We start from the raw sequence: 19629 nt of genomic DNA on the forward strand, positions 1-19629 counted from the left end.
GGCGCAGTCGGTTAAGCGTCCGACTTCAGCCAGGTCACGATCTCACGGTCCGTGAGTTCGAGCCCCGCATCGGGCTCTGGGCTGATGGCTCGGAGCCTGGAGCCTGTTTCTGATTCTGTGTCTCCCTCTCTCTCTGCCCCTCCCCCGTTCATGCTCTGTCTCTCTCTGTCCCAAAAATAAATAAAAAATGTTGAAAAAAAAATTTAAAAAAAAAAAAGAAGAAAAAAAAAAGGCCAGAATTCTTGTCTCAGCTCTAGCATCTAGTTCTGTGACCTTGGGCAAGTCACTCAAACTTTCTGGACTTGGTTTCCTTGTTTGTAAGATAGCAGAAGTTGGACTATAATCTTCGAAGTCCCTTTTAGTTATAAACAGTTCTATGATTCTGAACAGTAAGTTCTGTCAGTAAGTTCATATGTCAATAGAGGCTTCGGAGAAAAATTGCAACTCTAGTAACCAAAGAAACACCAGAATTTTAACAAAGATACCCTATATAGATACGCTGTACAAAGAAACCCAGAAAAATTGAATTGAGGATTAAGGAATATTAGGGACTTTTTAAAAACACCAATTTACTTCTAACCTTCAATCCCCCCTCCCCCCGCCTCAAAAAACAAACTGTAGGTTTATCCACAGTCCACTGGATAAATGCCTGATAGTTCTTTGGGGATAGTTAAACCCCTCTAGTTAATCTAAGATTCAAGCAATGTTGCTAGTATTTGCTTTAAAATGACTTAGTTGAGGTTTTTTCAGTGTTAGACAAATCTATCTCCTTGCATATGGATTATATGGAACCCAGATAAACCAACCCTTCTGTCTTCTGTCCTTCAGTCACTAGTCTCTTTCAATGTATGTAGCTGAGTAGTCATCTTGCAAAAAAATTGGTTTTGAAATAAAGACTCAGATGTCTAGTGACTGAGTCCACTCAGTTTCCCCTCTTTCATATATTTACATATTAATTTCAAGCCATAAGTAAAAATTAAAGACTGCTCTCTCCCAGTCTCTTTGATGATACAAAGATCAAAAATTTCCAAAAGGAAAGCTTTCTTGCTGGGAATACTGATTCCAAGCATGACTGGTCCCTAAATCTGACTACTGAGACTGTGTGCGGAGGAGTGACAAGCTCTGTGCCCCTCAGGAAGTTGGGAAGCAGTCAGGCACTCTCAGCCAAGGACTAGTGTAGGGATGGGCTGGCCTTCCTATTGAGGGTTGGGTCACCAACAGCTGACATTGGAATGTACATCAGAGTTACATCCTGTTGAAGTGAAAGACAAGTTCTATTTCCAGGAATTGCTTTCCGCAACCCCCCCCCAAAAAAAAAGCAGAAGGAAGTGGGGTTGAATACTGTTATAGCTCTGGTTAGTGAAGGTGCAACTTGCCCTTGGAATCAGAATCTTGTTGGTTAAAGGGTGAGGCAGGGACTGGCCTGGGGCATCCTCCCTCTCTACACCATCTCTAGTACATAGCTCCCCTTCACTGTTTCAGCTCTCCCAAAATTCACTGGAGAGCATGCCGGACCCAGGGAGGTCAAGAGGCAAATGGGGAAAGAGTTGTGGGACAGGGTAGTGGAAAGGAGACATGGTAATGGTAGGGATCAAATCTTTTTCAGGCTCTCTTGTCCCCTTTCCCTCCTTCTTAGGTCCCTCCTCCTGCTCCATAAGCAAATGTCATGACAGCAATAGAGAACAGCTTTGTTTTCCCGGCACACAGTATTAACCACAAATTGGAATATCTCCCATTTGAGCATTTTATCTGGAATGAGATCTGACTCCCAGAGAAGAATGATTCTCCTCCCCAAATGCAAGTCCTGAGGTGGCGAGAGGTGCACCTCCTAAGGAGTCAGAGGAATGAGCTCTGTGCTCAGCCACTACTCCATGCTGCCCACAGGATGCCCAGCCCAGTCCCCACCTCACCATTACCCAGTGAAATTCCAGTTCTAAATGACACGTTTAATATGTATGGGAATCTCCTGGAGGGCTTGTTAAAACACGGATCGCTGGGCTCCAATCCCAAAGCTTCCTATTTGAATTTCTAACAAGTTCTCAGGTGATGCTGATGTCGCTAGTCTAGGAAAACGACTATTCCCACACATAGCAGGCATTTAACAAACATTTGTTGTTCATTTTCATAATGGGAAATCAGGGTTGAGTGCTGTGGAACATAAAAAAAAAAACAGGAATCAGTTCATTTGCATTTGGGAGTTTATAGCTATTTGTTGTAATTTTCCTCACTCTGTTTCCCATGCTGTTGATGCAATTTTAGCAATTTTCAGGAAACAGCTGTTACTCACCTCCTTGAAAGACAATGAAAATTTAATAATAGGTAAATTGATATTTTTGGAAGAAACTAGTGTTTCCTATATATCTGTGATAGCCATGCCTCTAACATAATTGACAATTGAAATTTTAGGGGTGATGTCAATTGACATTAAAAAAAATTAAAGTATACGTGTCAACTGACTTTTCAAATCTTTAGGAAAACTTATTATTTAAAAAGGTCCAGGTGTAGGGCGCCTGGGTGGCTCAGTCAGTTGAGCGTCTGACTTCGGCTCAGGTCATGATCTCGCGGTCTGTGAGTTCGAACCCCGCGTAGGCTCTGTGCTGACCGCTCAGAGCCTGGAGCCTGCTTCAGATTCTGTGTCTCCCCCTCTCTCTGCCCCTCCCCCACTCATGCTCTGTCTCTCTGTCAAAAATAAATACACATTAAAAAAAATTTTTAATAAAGGTTCAGGTGAATTTAAGATACAAAACAGATGAACATAAGGGAAGGGAAACAAAAATAATATAAAAGCAAGGAGGGGGACAAAACATAAGAGCCCCTTAAATACAGAGAACAAACTGAGGGTTGCTGGAGGGGTTGTGGGTAGGGGGGAACGGGCTAAATGGGTAAGGGGCATTAAGGAAGACACTTGTTTGGATGAACAATGGGTGTTATACATAGGGGATGAATCACCAGAATTTACTCCTGAAATCATTGCAATATATGCTAAGTTGGATGTAAATTAAAAAATAAACAAATACAAAATAAAATAAAATAAAAAATTACAAAAAAATAAGAAGCTTCTGCACAGCAAAGGAAACAATCAACAAAATTAAAAGGCAATCTACAGAATGGGAGAAAATATTTGCAAATGACATATCTGATAAAGGGTTAGTATCCAAAATATATAAAGAACTTATAAAACTCAACACCACCAAACCAAATAATCCAATTTAAAAATAGGCAGAAGACATGAACAGACATTTCTCTGAAGAGGACTTTTAGATGGCCAATAGATGCATAAAGAGATATTCAATATCACTCATCATCAGGGAAATACAAATCAAAACTACAATGAGATATCACCTCAGACCTGTCAGAATGGCTAAAATCAAAAACTGAAGAAACAAGTGTTGACAAGGATGTGGAGAAAAGGGAACACTCACACATTGTTAGTGGGAATGCAAACTGGTGCAGCCACTCTAGAAAGAGAGAGAGGGAGAGAGAGAAACCAAGAAACAGACTCTTAACTATAGAGAACTGAGGGTTACCAGAGTAGAGTTGGGTCGGGGGATGGGGTTGGGGATAGGTGATGGGGATTAAAGGATACACTTATGATGAGCACTGAGTAATGTATATAATTGTTGAATCACTATATTGTATACCTGAAACTAATAAGACACTGCATGTTAACTATACTGGAATTAAAATAAAAAACTTAATTAAAAAATTAAAAATAAAAATAAAAAAATAAATAAGGTCCAGATGAATTAAGAGTACACTTACCATGAGAAGCAGTGAGTAATGTATAGAATTGTTGAATCACTATTTGTACACCTAAAACTAATGTAACACTGTTAACTATATTAGAATTGAAATAAAAACTTAATAAAAAAAGGTTCAGGTGATTTGCAAAGATTTACACCAGAACTTAGACAAAACCAAAACAAAACAAAAAAACAGAAAGAAGCATTTCTGACCTGAAGAAATCTTTTCGGACTCAGATGGTCATTTTTTATTATAGGCCAGAAAAATATTAGAGTCTGCACAGTGCAGCTGAGGATTGCTGGTTTTTTTTTCATGTCATTTCTTTGGCTCATCTTCTTTAGCTTCAAGCCTGAACACAGTTAAAAGAAAGTGGATTATTTGAAACTTACCTTTGTGGCTGATGATCTGTTCTCCAAACTCTCTCCTCTTAGACATACACACCTTGGGAAAAAACACACAGAGTATGTGAAAAATGTGTATTCCTCTCTACATTGATGACTGAAATCACTTTCAGTGATTCAGATTAAGTGATTTCAGATATTTGTCAGGACCACTGACGTGACAGTATATTTTTTTATAACTCTTTCGTGCTCAAAAAACTTTACAGACTTTTTAAATGAATCTTTGTACCATCCCTCTGAGGCAAATGAGGAACAGGTGTAATTATCCCCTCTTCACAGATGGATAGGCAGACACAAAGGAAGGGACTGAAATCCAGCCCAGAAGGAAATCCAGCTAAGGGCCCAAATAATTCTAATACAATCTGCCTCTCCTATCAATGCTATTTTCCTTTGATTCATGAAAATGTGTTGTGGGAAACTCTGAAGGCATTATTTTTCCATTCTTCAGTGATGTCCCAAACTCTGTAGGGACATCTGAAGAGAGGAAATGATGACAGTGGTAAATGTGGGCAGTAGCAGTGTGAGTCTATGAAACCAAAATTTAACCTTCCTGAATAATATGATCAAGGTCTATGCTGCATTCCATCAGTACCTGATCAGCCCACACCATGCCGTTATTTGCATAAAAGCAGACAGGGTGTAGGGTGTGGGCGGGGTAGTATTAAACTAATAGTCATAATTGCACAGCTGCAAACCTCTAAAAGTACCCAACATTTGGGAAGTACTAAGGTACCGGGAATTTTTCTGAATGACAATAGCTTTCAGTGCAACAGGCTTAGAAAATATGCTGTTCCTGACCAGAAGCCAGACTGCTGGCATGAAAGTGGAGAGAATACAAGGGCCTCAGACTCTGCACTATGCAATGCCTTTCACATGGTACTGTTTTCTTAAGAGATTCCCATTGGGGCACCTGGGTGGCTCAGTCAGTTAAGCATCTGACTCTTGATTTCAGCTCAAGTCATGATCTCATGATTTGTGAGATCAAGCACTGCGTCGGGCTCTGTGCTGACACTGTGGAGCCTGCTTGCAATTCTCTCTTTCTCTCTCTGTCTGCCCTGCCCCACCTCTCAAAATAAATAAATAACTTTAAAAAAAAAAGAGAAGAGATTCCTATTACAGAAACTGCGACTTTAGGAATTACTGGTTTTAATAATCTCACCGTCTAAGCAATGGACATTATGACAGGAAGTCTCCAGACTGTCAGCTTCCACAAGGCCCTCACATATCCCTAGCATCTGAGGTCTTCCAGAAGCAGCAGCCCATTCCAGCATCCCAGTTCCCCCAATCTCATCCCTGCCCTTCATACCTGCCAACCTCCCTGGAGGCTCTCCTCCCCAGAAGCTCCCTCCCAGTGAACCTGAGACTGTAGGGAATGAAGGGTGACGGAGCCCTCAGAGGGTGGAGCTCTCAAAGGACAAAACTTCAGGGTTTCCCTTCCTGTAAGTGCTGTTCTTCACCAAGTGGAGTAACTTTTGAAGTGTGGAATTCTATTCAAGAAAGGGATGGAGCGGAAAAGAACAAAATTCTCAAAAGATACAGACTATAAAGTGGGTGACTTACTGACCCAACAGGGGTTTGCCTGAAATTTCAGAAAATAAGAATAAAGAAAGATCTTATCTATGCACTGTTCCTTCTAATATTTTAAAATCGAGAAGGTAACATGCTCATACATGATATGATATCTTCATAAAGATATAAATAGGTATTCAGAGGGAGGCAAGTTACTGTTCTAATCAAGTTAAAACTTACAGCTTACTTAATCGGACACATTTGATGTTATACCTAATTGTGCAGCAAGATAATAAGATACAACAGTAAAGAGATCATTGAAAAGAAAAGTAATTGGTACTACTTGACACAGCTTGACCAACATTTTCGGTTTATTTTTTTAACTTTGATAGTTCAGTATAATTTGCCACCATCGATCTTTCCATAATGCCATGAGTGCTTTTGATTATCAGCATTCACACAGATATATTCATACTGGGAAAAGAAAAAAGAGTGTGTGGGCACCTGGCTGGCTCAGTCAGTAGAGCATGTGACTCTTGATCATGGGGTCATGAGTTTGAGCCTCATGTTGGGGGAAAAGTTTACTAAAAACAACCCCAAAAAACAAACAAAAAAACCTCAGAAACAAAAAAAAACAGTTAAAAAAAAGACAATTAAAAAAAAAAACCCTGTTGAATCAAATTCCTTTTCACTCAGAAAGGTCTCTGTCCCTCCCCACAAACTTATGTCCCTATTCCTCATGAGTTTTCATCCTCCCTATCCCTGCTACATTGGCGGTTTTTATTCAAGTTATCAAATCAAATGAAAAGAATTGCCTAACGCATAAGAAAAAAAAGTCAGGCCCACTCAATCAGTCTTGAGGGGAAGAGCTGAGGAAATCTGTATTTAACAAGCAGCAAGGTAATTCTTCCTTTTTTTTAATCTTTATTTATTTTTGAGAGAGAGAGAGAGACAGAGCATAAGCAGGGGAGGGACAGAGAGAGAGAGGGAGACACAGAATCCAAAGCAGGCTCCAGGCTCTGAGCTGTCAACACAGAGCCCAATACGGGGTTCGAACTCACAGACTGCAAGATCATGACCTGAGCCGAAGTTGGATGCTTAACCGACTGAGCCACCCAGGTGTACCAGCAGCAAGGTAATTCTTACCAGGCAAGTTCAGGAAATACTGGACTATGGGGTCCCTATTTTCCAAGTCAAAATCAGAGCTCACAGATTTTTTTTACTTGTTAGTGAATTTATTTACAACACATGTTTTATTAAGATATACTTACTTACCTCAAATACTTTTATAAATAAAGTGGAATACAAATTAATGGTTTAAAGATATAGATAATAAATTGCACATTGACATCTTTTAATAAAATTCCCTTTTGGTTTTTCCAGAGATGACTCTACGTGAAATGAGAGCCATCCAAAACATATGGCTGCTGGCTGGCTAGGTAGGAGTTCTGCCCTGAGAGGGGTGAAGATCAGGGGTGTGAATGGGGAAGGGCAGACAAGAGCGTTGGCACAGAAAAAGGAGAGGCGAATGAGAACAGACTGGATCTGAGGCTGGGAAGCAAAAGGAGAGAGTGTTTTGGAATCAAGGGGCCAGGACTGTGTGGGTGGTGGGGCAATCACTACTATCAGCATCTTCCACATAATAACCCTGAGCATCTGCAGGTATGGCTACTGCTGTATCCAATATACCCTTTGGATACAGAATAAGGTCAGAGAAGACAAACACTAGGACGTCAGTTTCTTAAATAGCTCCCATAAAAAACAACATAGCTGATTTACCTTCAGAGCCACTCAAGTTAGAACTGGATTTCAACAGAAAGATAGACTGTCCCCAAAGAAATATATATTCCTTTAGGAACGAAGGGAAAAGATCATCTATCATGAGCTTGCTCTGTATTAAGTACTGTGGAAGTAGCTCTGGCGTGTGGGTCCAATATTCATTCAACAACTCCTTCTTCAGTGTCTGTCAAGGCTAATCACTGGGTTAGGTGTTAAGAATACACAACACAAAAGAAATGGTCTGTGCCCTCATGAAACTTAAAAAAAAATTTTTTTTAACGTTTATTTTTGAGACAGAGAGAGACAGAGCATGAACGGGGGAGGGTCAGAGAGAGGGAGAACACAGAATCTGAAACAGGCTCCAGGCTCTGAGCTGTCAGCACAGAGCCCGACGTGGGGCTCGAACTCATGGACTGGAAGATCATGACCTGAGCCGAAGTTGGATGCTTAACAGACTGAGCCACCCAGGCGCCCCTCATGAAACTTTTAATACAGTGCAGATAGACATTTAAAAATAAACACATAAATGTGGGTTGTGTAGTGAGTTTAAAATTTATAGTCACAGCCCAGATGTGCTGGAATGTGCCTTTATCTTTTTCTGATGGAATTCAAACTTAGCTCTTGAGTCCCCTTTCTGCTGATGGAAGGAAAATGAGCTCAGTCTTGCCACTTGAAGATAGCTCAGTATCTTTCCATTTAAAACTAGTAAATATTCATTCTGATTCAAAGTTTTCCTTCCCCTTCTGTTTCCCTTTTTTTTGAGGATTAGCAACTTCCCCAGGAACCCTAACTACCCTGCAGCATCGGTGCATGAGGGGCCTCTGTAGTGTGGTTGTCCACATGGTCGTTGGTGGGTCACATACATGAGCTGAGGTACAGTCTATCGCAAGTGGTATATGGCATCCACTGGTGGTGTCCATGGTCCCCACCATTGCTTCCAGCCTCAAGGTTCGCACACAAAGTCTCCCCTGGTTGCATGGGCATTTTGCCACCACCCTCAAATCCTTCAGGGGCTTAAAACCTCTCAGCAATTTCCTCACACCACTCTGACATGTGCAGTGTTCTAGAATGCTGCCCTCACTCAGACCATCTGCCAGAACTTACTCAGTCCTCGTTACCCAGGCGTCCTATTGGCTGGGTGCTATTCCAAACTTGAGATTCATCTAAGTAAATCCAGATATTGCAATGACCTCCCTTGGTTTTGCCCCGTAGGGGACAGGGTGCCGGTGCTTCTTCTTGGCACCCGTTGGCATCTGTGCTCCACTCTTGGCTCCTCTCAATCTCCTCTCCTTGTCTGTTTGGAGGATAGATGGGGCACAAAGATTTTACAGATCTGTGAAATCAGGATGAATGCAAAACGAAGACACAGCCTCAGCCTCTCAGTTACAGGTGAGGGCTGAGTAAAGAACCGCATATATACAGGATGACCTTGGCCCAGGAGCTTTGTCCTCCCCAGGGAGAAAAGAAGGGGAAGAAAAAGTAAATGTAACTTGGTGTTTAGTCACAAGAGACAAAGTTCCAATGTGGAAATGATTATCACGAACTGTCAAGTCTGTGTCATCCCGTTCCTAGCTGGAAACCATGGTTTACGTGTTCTTTAGAATTCAAAGTCACATTCATGCACTCCTGACTTTTCGGAATATAAACTGGGGAAGCCCACTACATTTACAAATTGTTACCCGCTCCTTGAAGGAAAAGTAGAGGATGGTCTGACACTGTATCCGTAACAAGAGGCCCAATGGAGTTTAGAGAGCAGGAAGGGCCTGGGGCAGGAGACAAGCTTTCTCAGCCTGACAAGCACACCTCAGCCAGTCACAGGGTGCTCACAGCCAGCTGGGATCCGCCAGCAAGGCCGCCTCCCCTGACCTCTAGCTGTTTTCACCAGGGCCCAAAATAATACCACCACATTGGGTGAAACCTGACCATAATGTGCATGAACACTTTCTTTAATATTTAAATCTGACTTGGAACTACGCTACAGCAATGTAAGCAGCAGAATCCAGACTATGAGGAAAGCTACAGGTCAAAAATAATCTGTCTTCTTAAATCTGAATAAAGAGAAAAGTAATATACAGATTGAAGGAGAAATAATCACAATGTGAGAGGATTAGATCCCGATTCAAAAAAGGAACTAAAAAAGCTGATGTATATACAGCAACAGGAAAATTGAATACCAACCGCCTATTTAATTATATTAACGAATTTTAGGTGTGATGATCCGGTGATTATTTTGTGAAATGTTCGTTTCTTCTAGGGAAATATGCTTCAGGTACCTAAAGATGACATGATATGAGGTAATGTGCTTCAAAGTAATACAAAAGGGGGAGTGAATGAGGGAAAGAATAGAATAGGACTGGATTTAGGTTAATGGACATTGGGACTGAGTGATGGGTACATAAGGATTCATTGTACTAGTCTCTCTATTCTGTGTATATTTACAAATTTCCATAGCAAAAGTAAAAAACAAACAAACAAAAAAACTACTTAGAACCTGTCTTGCAACTCTACCCTTCATATATAACGGTAAACCGTGCCAGGGAACTTTTTTAAGAACACATTTGCAATGTATTCTTCACACACAGAAAGTGAAATGCAACTGGATTCTATTCAATTTAAGAAGAATAATATTGTTGGGGCACCTGGGTGGCTCAGTCGGTTAAGCATCTGACTTCAGCTCAGGTCACGATCTGTTTGTGAGTTCGAGCCCCGCGTCGGGCTCTGTGTTGGTAGCTCAGAGCCTGGAGCTTGCTTCAGATTCTGTGTCTCCCTCTCTCTCTGCCCTTTCCTTACTCATGTTCTCTCTGTCAAAAATAAACATTAAAAAATATTTTTAATAAAATAAAATATTTTAGTTGGTGTACCTCGTTTCTCTTTCTCTTCCTAAATCTTTTCTGTTATAGAAAAATTGACATATAGACAAAAAATAGGGTGAATATTTGTAATGAAATCCCATGTACATATCTCCTGGCTTCAACAATGACAGATTCATGACCAGTTTTGTTTCATCTATATGCCTCACTTCTCTCTCATTTGTGAAACTAAACACAAATGTCATCTTGTTTCACATGTAAATATTTCCATTTGTATTGCTAATAAAAAAGGCCCAAAAAACTCCACAATACTGTATCTCACTTAAGTAATAAGTTATTTCTTGTTAGCATTAAATAATCCAGTTAGTAAACAAGTTTCTCCCATTTTAAAAAACAATTCGTTTGTTCAAATCAAGATCCAAACACTACAGTTTAGACATATCTCTTAATTTTTTTTAAGTTTGTTTATTTTGAGAGAGAGAGCTGGGAAGGGGCAGAGGAGAAAGAGGGAGAGAGAATTTTAAGCAGGCTCCACACTGTCATGCAGAGGCCAATGCGGGGCTTGATCCCATGAACCATGAGATCATGACCTGACCCAAAGTAACTCTGGGAGCTTTGTATTAAAGATGGCAGAGCCTTGGGGCACCTGGGTGGCTCAGTTGGGCAAGCGTCCCACTCTTGATCTCTGCTCAAGTCTGGGTCTCAGGTTGTGAGTTCAAGCCCCACGCTGAATAAAATATGAATGAATTAAAAAAAGAACGAATAAAATAAAAAAAACTAAAAATACATAAATAAAGAGAGCAGAGGCTCCATCACCCTTGGCTCCTAAATGGCTGTAACAAGCATAGTGCTCCCATCACCACGATCAACCATACACAAATACTTACAATACACAAATACACTATCATCACTGAACAAGAAGTTTACTTTTATGATGTTAAGCCACTGAGATTTGGGGTTTTATCTCTCATGGAGGCTAGTACACAGGTCAATTGCTAGGTGGGATGTTGCAGTGTATATTCATGGGTGAGAAATCATTGCAGTTGTGAAATTAGAAAATGTTTCATGGGGAAGGCGGATGGAGCTTGAGCTGTATTTTGAACTATGAGCTGTATGTCAGTGACCAACTGGAGAGAAGGGGTGGGAGTGGGAGTTACCAGAATAGGAGACTAACAAAGGAACCACAATAGGAGTTCACGTGCAGCCAGGGAATGGGGAGACCACCTGATGAGCAGGTGCAGGTTGGGGAGAATGGGAAATAAGGATGAAGAGAAGAGTGGGAGTAGGGTATGAAAGATCCTTGAGAATTTAGGACCTGATTCAACAGCAGCCACTGAAGTTTCTGAAGAGTGCCTGTGGAAAGGTCTATATTAGGAAAGTCAGTGAGACAAAAGAGTGCAGGATGGACCTGAAGGAAATAGATTAAATCTGAGTGACAATCCAGTTTAGATAACATTAGAGATTATATTGGTAAAGGCAGTAGAAAAGAAGGGGTAAATGCAAGTGTCATCTTAAAGCAAAAACCCATAGGGCTGGACAACAGAGGAAAAAACATGAAACTAAAAGATTATTCAATCAGATCTATGTCTAGTCCTATATATAATAGTAACTCCTCAAACTGTTCAAAGTTCTATTGTTTGAGACATAATATTTAATATCTGTAAAATGAAGGGATAGAACCAGATGATCCCAAAGTTATTTCCATCTATAGAGCCCTTTGGTTATGAAATCATAAAGGAAAACATAAAACAACACAGGTGACACATCCAGTAGGAGGTAGAGAAGGGGTAAGTGTTCCACTGGATGGCTGAAACAGTTTGTTCGAATTGTTGCCAATCTTTTGTATTACAATGTAGCAATGCATGATGCAAAAGTACTTAACAGTCGCCAAGATTTTCACTAACATCTTGCCTTTTTTTTTTTTAAAGTTTATTTATTTATTTAGAGAGTTTGAGCACGTGTGAGCAGGGGAGGGGCAGAGGGAGAGAGAGAGAGAGGGAGAGAGAGAATCCCAAGCAGGTTCCACACTGTCAGTGCAGAGCTCACTGCGGAACTCGTGAACTGTAAGATCATGACCTGAGTTGAAATGAAGTCAGATGCTTAACCCACTGAGCCCGCAGGCACTGCTGGAAGTTTGTACCTTTTAATCCTCCTTATCTATTTCTCCCACCCATCTCTCACCACCTCTCCTCTAGCAACCACCAGTTTTGTTTTGTTTTTTTTTTTCTGTATTTAAGAGTCTGTTTCTTTGTTTCTTTGTTTCCTTGTTTTGGCTCTTAGATTCGACATATAAGTGAAATCACATGGTATTCCTCTTTCTCTTTCCCTTAGCATAATATCCTCTAAGTCTATTCATGTCGCTGCAAATAGCAAGATCTCATTCTTTTTTATGGCAAAGCAACGTTCCGTTATATGTATGTGTGCCACTTCTTCATGCATTCATCTATTGATAGGCACTTGAGTTGCTTCCATATCTAGGTTATTGTAAATAATGCTCCAGTAAACATAGGGGTGCATATATCTTTTCAATTTAGTGGGTTTTTTTTTCCTTTGGGTAAACACCCAGTAGTGGAATTACTGGATCATAGAGTATTTCTACTTTTAATTTTCTGAGCAACCTCCATACTGTTTTCTTCAGTGGTTGCCATAAATTTACATCTCACCAACAACGCATGAGTGTTCGCTTTTCTCCACATCCCCACCAACACCTGTTATTTCTTGTCTTTTTGATACTGGCTTCTGACAGGTGTGAAGTGGTACCTCATTGTTGTTTTGATTTGTATTTCCCTGATGATTAGTGATGTTAAGCATCTTTTCATGTCTGTTGGTCATTTGTATGTCTTTTTTGGAAAAATGTCTATTGAGGTCCTCTGCCCATTTTTTCATTGGATTGCTTTTTTTTTTTTTTTTTGGTGTTGACATGTGTAAGTTCCTTATATATTTTGAATGATAACCCCTAATTGGATATATCACTTGCAAATATCTTCTCTCATTTATTAGGTTGCTTTTTGTTTTGTTGATGGTTTCCTCTGCTATTGGGGGGGGGGGGGGACAAAAAATAAAAAACAAACAAACAAAAAAAAACAACTTTTATTTTGGTGTAGTCCCAATAGTTTATTTTTGGTTTTGTTTCTCTTGCCTGAGGAGACATATCCATAAACATGTTTCTAAGGATAATGTGTCTTTTCTTTCTTTTAGGAGTTTAATGGTTTCAGGTCTCACATTTAGATTTATCATCCATTTTGAGTTTATTATTGTGTATGGTGTAAGAAAGTGGTCTAGGGGCGCCTGGGTGGCGCAGTCGGTTAAGCGTCCGACTTCAGCCAGGTCACGATCTTGCTGTCCGTGAGTTCGAGCCCCGCGTCAGGCTCTGGGCTGATGGCTCGGAGCCTGGAGCCTGTTTCCGATTCTGTGTCTCCCTCTCTCTCTGCCCCTCCCCCGTTCATGCTCTGTCTCTCTCTGTCCCAAAAAAAAAAAAAAAAAAAAAAAAAAAAAAACGTTGAAAAAAAAGAAAGTGGTCTAGTTTCATTCTTTTGTATGTAGCTGTACAATTTTCCCAGCAGCATTTATTAAATATTCTTTTTCCCATTGAATATTCTTGCCTCCATTGTCATAGATTAATTGACCATATATGAGTGGGTTTATTTTTGGGCTCTCTATCCTGTTCCATTGCTGTTTTGTTTTCTTAGATTTATAATTATTCATAGATTTGTTTCATTTTGTATCACTTTATAAATAGGAAGGTTACTAGATGAAACTATTTTTTATTTTTTTTTATTTCTTTAAATAATCTTCACTTTCTGTATGGGGCTCAAACTCATGACCCCAAGATTAAGAGTCACATGCTCTTCCAACTGAGCCAGCCAGGAGCCCCTGAAACTATTTTTCAAAGTAAACTAAGAAAGTGCTAATTTCCATCCTGAAAATAAGCCACTGAAGGGCAAATAGAAAAACTAGTTCCTGACATTCAACAGTTTTCAGGAGTCCACCATTGCCTTCCTATGACATTAAAGAAAAATATAGCAGGTATTTATTTTAAAAACTTATAAGGGTCTTGGACAAGCTATGGAGACAATATACCGGTTCAATTATGCTACAGCATGGACACCAAGATGGATGAAATCAAAGAAGAAATGGGTTCACAGACATATACGACAAAAGACTGGTATCCAGGTTACACACAGAACTACGGCTCAAAAATAAATAAATAAATAAATAAATAAACCACCTAATTAAAAAGCGGACAAAGATTTAAACAGACATTTCACAAAGATAGGGCTATAAATGGCCAGTAAGCATGTCAAAAGTACTGAACATCATTAGTCATCAGGAAATGCCAATGAATACCACAATGGATTCATTGTGTACCCACCAAAATAGGTAAAATTCCGAAGACTGACAACACTAAATGTTGGCAAGAACGTGGAGCAACCAAACCTCATACGTTGCTGACAGAAGTGTGAAATGGCACACTTTTAGAAATGGGTCTGGTAGTTGCTTATAATATTAAGTATACACCTATGGCTCAGCAACTACATTCCTAAATACTCACCCAAGGCAAAGAAAAATAATATTCACAACACTTGTACAAAAGTGCTCACAGCAGCTTTATTCATCATGGCCAAATGTGAAAAACACTCAGGTTTCATCAATAGAAGAACGGATAAACCAACTGGTACAGTCATATAGCAGAATACCATTCAGCAGTAAAAAGGAACTAATTATTGGTTCACACAATAATTAAAAAATGGGTGAATCTCAACACTATGCTGAGTAAAAGAAGTCTTGCCCATAAAGGCATATACTTTATAATTCCATCTATATGAAGTTCTAAAACAGGTTAAACTAATTTGTGGTGGTAAAATATTAGCACAGTGGTTGCCTGGGGGAAGGGGCAAGGTGAGTGAGGATCACCTGGAAAGAAGCATGAGGAAATTTTCTGGAGTGACAGTAATGTTCTCTGTTTCAATAGGGGTTTAGGTTACACAGGTATCTACATTTGTCCAAATGCAGCAAATGGCAACCTAATATTCGTACATCTCATTACATGGACATACCGCTTGAAAAAAAAATTGTAAACGAATATAGAACTCTAGTTAATGATATGCAGGCTGAAGTACACTGGTATCTGTAACTTACTTCATCAAAAACTTAAGATGGACTGATGGACAGATGCATGGAAAAATGGATCAAATGCACAGCTGGGTGGTAAAGCAAATATAGTAAAATGTTCATAATAGAATATGTATATGTGGGCATATGGATATTCACTATACAATTATTTCAACCTTTCTGTCTGTTTGAAGTTTATCCAAATAAGATGTTGGGTGGTGAAAGAAAAAAATGAAAGAAAAAAATCATATTTCTTATCATGATGCTTGATCAAAAGATAATAATTATTGATAAAATAAATGTTAGAGCAACAGGAAAAGAGGGATTTAGACATAAAATGAGACTAAGTGAACATTTAGTAAGCTCCTGATTCCCTAAGGTGTGCCTGGGTTTTTATGAAAGATATTAGATTTAATAAAAGTGTTAAAACTGTGGACACGGATGTCAGTATCCATCATTGAAAGGATTTGCAGAAAGAAAATCAGTGTGGGGAAGAGGGAGACTACAAAGAACAAAGGAAATAAAACTGAATTAAAGAGAATTAGGGAAAACTGAATGAACAGAACAAAACGTACATTTTCATTTTGACCAATTTCGTAAGAAAACAAAATGGCCAATTTTGAACTCTACAGAATCATGGTAGTGGCTTTTGTACACACATTTTTAGGTTGTGAATTAAATGCTTCAGTGAGATTTTACATACTATTTGAATACTTATTATTCAAAATGGTTGCAACAGAAAAATAGGCACATTGATCTTGGTTTTAGTATCTGTCAAAGCAGTAATTAAAGTAAATGTGACTGGAGTCCCCACTTCAAAAACCAAAGGGAAGGGCAGAAAAATTCAGCTGACAAATTGAGGTTGGTGGGGCAAAGAAGTGTTAATACGCTAACAGAGAGATGATGCTTCCAGAACTGAAGATAAAAGGTATTGTCATTAATGGGATACAAATCTGTCCATAATGAAGTATATGACTCATGTCTTTCTCAAAATAGATTTTCCTTGAGCCTTAAACCCTGAACTGTGCTGTGTCCCTGAAGATATCACAAAATGGCCTATTTTCACTTGTTAATCCCAGACCTAAATACTCATCTTTTACCTCGCCTATTAGAGGATAGTTTAAATTAGCTTTATTGATCGCAGAACTAGACACCCATTACAATGTCTTTTATAGTTCCTGACCTAGCAGAGCATGAGAAGTATTTGAAGTATGAAATAAACACAGAGTGGTGTTGGTAGGGGGTTATATTTTAAATTGCAAGCACAACACTGATTTAGTTTCTGTTTTGTAGATTCTTTTAATTCTACAGAGAAGAAAATTACTTGCAATATTGAACCACAATTGTCTGCAGGAGGTAAACATAAAGAATCTTAAATCAACTGACTTAATCAGTTTAGCATGTTTCATGTCTCTTCCAAGATAGAATAGAAATTAAATATCTTGCCACTATAAGAACCTTGACTGTAGTCTTGACACACTGGTTACAATGTTTTAGAAAATAATACTAGAATTTCACCTAGTTAACCTCATTTTAATGTAAGAACTTTAAAAACCTGTTTATTTAAGGATTAAATAATTTGTTTTGCTGTTATTAAACACTGTCAAGCTGTATTTATGAAACCAGATTCTGCAAAATAATTATTAATCCAGAAAAACCTTAGACTTGAAGGCATTTTGAAAAGTGATTTTACTTGCCACTTAAAGCATGAATATAACTTGCCTTCTGCAGTTTTGCTGGGGTGATTTTGTCATGCACGGTGACTCTGAGCCTGGGGAGCTATAGGGTACCTGGTTTGGCTAGTGGGTGGCTCACAGGTCCTGTACACACATGCACATGTGGGCTTATGGAGAGGCACTTCCACGGATGTGCAGTAGTGACAGCCAGTGGACCAGAGACTTCAAATACTCAGGAGCAGAGCATATGGCTTCCTCCCAATGCCTCTATCCTTAGAATCTGCCTTAAAATTACTGAGCCAGTTGGTGTGGGCCACATAGGAGGTGCAGTACAAGGAAGTAAGAACCATCAGGAAGGGCTCTGTCATATATGTACAGATACAAAGAGATAAATATAGAGAGAGATGCAGATATCTCACTTAATCCTCACAAACAGTTGAATGAAATAGTTACTATTATTACCTCTTTTGCACAGATAAGGAAATTAAATGTCAGAGAAATTAAGCAATTTGTCTAGAACCACGAGGTGGTCAGGAATGGAACCTGTACTCAAACTCTGGACTGCAAGACCCTGCATTTAACCACTGCACTACAGAAACAGACCTGAGCCTCACTGCCCAGGGTAGCTTCCCAGACGAATAAGAAGAGGAGATGGGCAATACAGATTGCAGGGATTGGATAAACGGAAAAGGAGAGGCCTTTCTAGAATGGGGAGAGCAGAAGCAAAAAGACAGATATGGGAATGCTTATTGATGGAACAGGCCTGACTGGGTTAAGGGATTCTTTTTTTGTGAATAAAATCATAGTATTTTACTACTTTAAAGCACATTCATACCCATCTAAAGGGTCCTTGAAATAATTCTTTTAGTAAAGCAGAAGGTATTATAATCCATCTCTGCATATATACAGAAATTAAAGACCAAGAGGGTTATACCTCCATCACATGCCCTACCCATCACAGGGCTTTTGTACATGTTGCTCCTTCTGCCTGGAGAGCAATTCTTCTCCTCTTCACCTTGGTAACTATTACCCATCCATCAGTTCAGTTCAACACTGACCTCCTAAGAAAGGCTTAGCTGACTTCCCCTGCCTTGGTCAAGTCCTTCCTTACTGTATGCACTCACTGAGCCAAGCACTTCACCCTGTTAGGATGTATCATACTTATTCTACTTACTGGTGGGAACAAATGCAAAAAGAGGAAGTAACTGAATAAAAACAAATCAAGAGCGCCCAGGTCTGCCTAGGCTGGTTGCTCATATATTTTTCACTTTAGTACACTATTTATAAAAGGTCCAATTGGAAGATCTGAGGCTATTTTACCTGGCAAAGAGGATTTAGGGGAGAGGATCTGACAGCTGTCTTCAAATGTCTGAAGAACTATCATGTTGAAGGAGGATCAGACATATTCTGCATAGCTCCAGAGGGCAAAACAAAGACAAATGAGGTGAAAGACCAGGGAGGCATATTTCATTACACTATGAGGAAGTTAAATATGTAACAATGAGACTTGTCCAAATATGAAGCAGGCTATCTGTGAAGGAGGTGAGTATTCAAACAAAGGCTGGAGGAACGCATGTCAGGGCTGTTGCAGTAGAAATTTCTGGTAGGGAAATTTTTAGCCGCTTAGGCTTTTCTGAGACTAATGTGCTTCTACAGGTCTGGGAGGGACTTGAAGGCAAAACTGAACTTGATTTAAACTGACCTCAAGGAGGGAGAGTTGCAATGAGTTCTTATGACGCCGGACTAAAACTGGGCTCTGTAAGTAATACATCTGCGTTTGTGGGTGGCACTTAGGTGCCATTGACGTCTTTGAGAGCCAGCATTCCAACCGTAGCTAGGGCCTTGCAGCTGCCACTGTGACTGAACAGCAGGGAACACTCCAGTGTACAAGGGACTGATTCCAGGGTCACCCCTCCTCCTCTGAGTAGAATATGTCTCTCTTCCTTTTCCACCCCCACCTGCAATCCACATATACACAAATACATTTCTACAGTGGAAGCTGTCACGGGATGCTGACAGATCTCTACCAAATACTCTTGGAAGATGTTCTTTTTCCCAGCTTCTTAAGGCCACCTCTAATGCTGAGCACACTTTGACAGTAATGCTTCTCTCTCCTCATGCAAACACTCCAATAATGAAAGAGCCCCTGAGAGAAAATAAACTAAAAATCATCTTTTTAAGGCACCATTTCTATCTTAATTTCACAACAACAAAGGCCTCAAAAACTATGTGGAGGCTAAAAACTAGGAACCCTGATCTGGAAACTGAGGTCTAAGGACACCAATATTCGGAATGGAGGTGAACGGATCTCTAATTGTTATTCTTGGCAGATGCAGGCCTGGACCAACGATGACAGCTTTTCTATAGAGACATGTAATCTGTCAAATAACCAGTTTGCAGATTCTGGAACTCAACTCATTTGGGAACAATCAAATTCAATACACTGTAATGTTAGAATTTCAGGATAAATGATCATTTATAAATCAAACCACAGTGTCTATTTTGCTGTGTGACAAGACATTTGGTAATCCAGTCATGAAATATTTCTTGAGCCCTGTTACCTGCCAGGTAGTGTGCCAGGCACTGGCTCTGGAGAGG

General features: G+C 39.7%; 1 long non-coding RNA gene across 1 annotated transcript in view; it reads right to left on the reverse strand.

Moving 5' to 3' along the window:
• Nucleotides 1-1081: 1081 nt before the first annotated feature.
• LOC115508825 overlaps nucleotides 1082-19629 on the reverse strand; it is a 102243-nt gene continuing 83695 nt past the window's right edge. Inside the window, exons 4-5 of the long non-coding RNA XR_003967127.1 lie at nucleotides 4134-4185; nucleotides 1082-2148 (exon numbers count right to left, since the gene is read on the reverse strand). This is a non-coding gene — a long non-coding RNA (uncharacterized LOC115508825). The remainder of the gene's footprint in view (nucleotides 2149-4133; nucleotides 4186-19629) is intronic.

The sequence above is a fragment of the Lynx canadensis genome, chromosome A2 (assembly GCF_007474595.2).
Source record: "Lynx canadensis isolate LIC74 chromosome A2, mLynCan4.pri.v2, whole genome shotgun sequence".
Lineage (NCBI taxonomy): Eukaryota > Metazoa > Chordata > Mammalia > Carnivora > Felidae > Lynx > Lynx canadensis.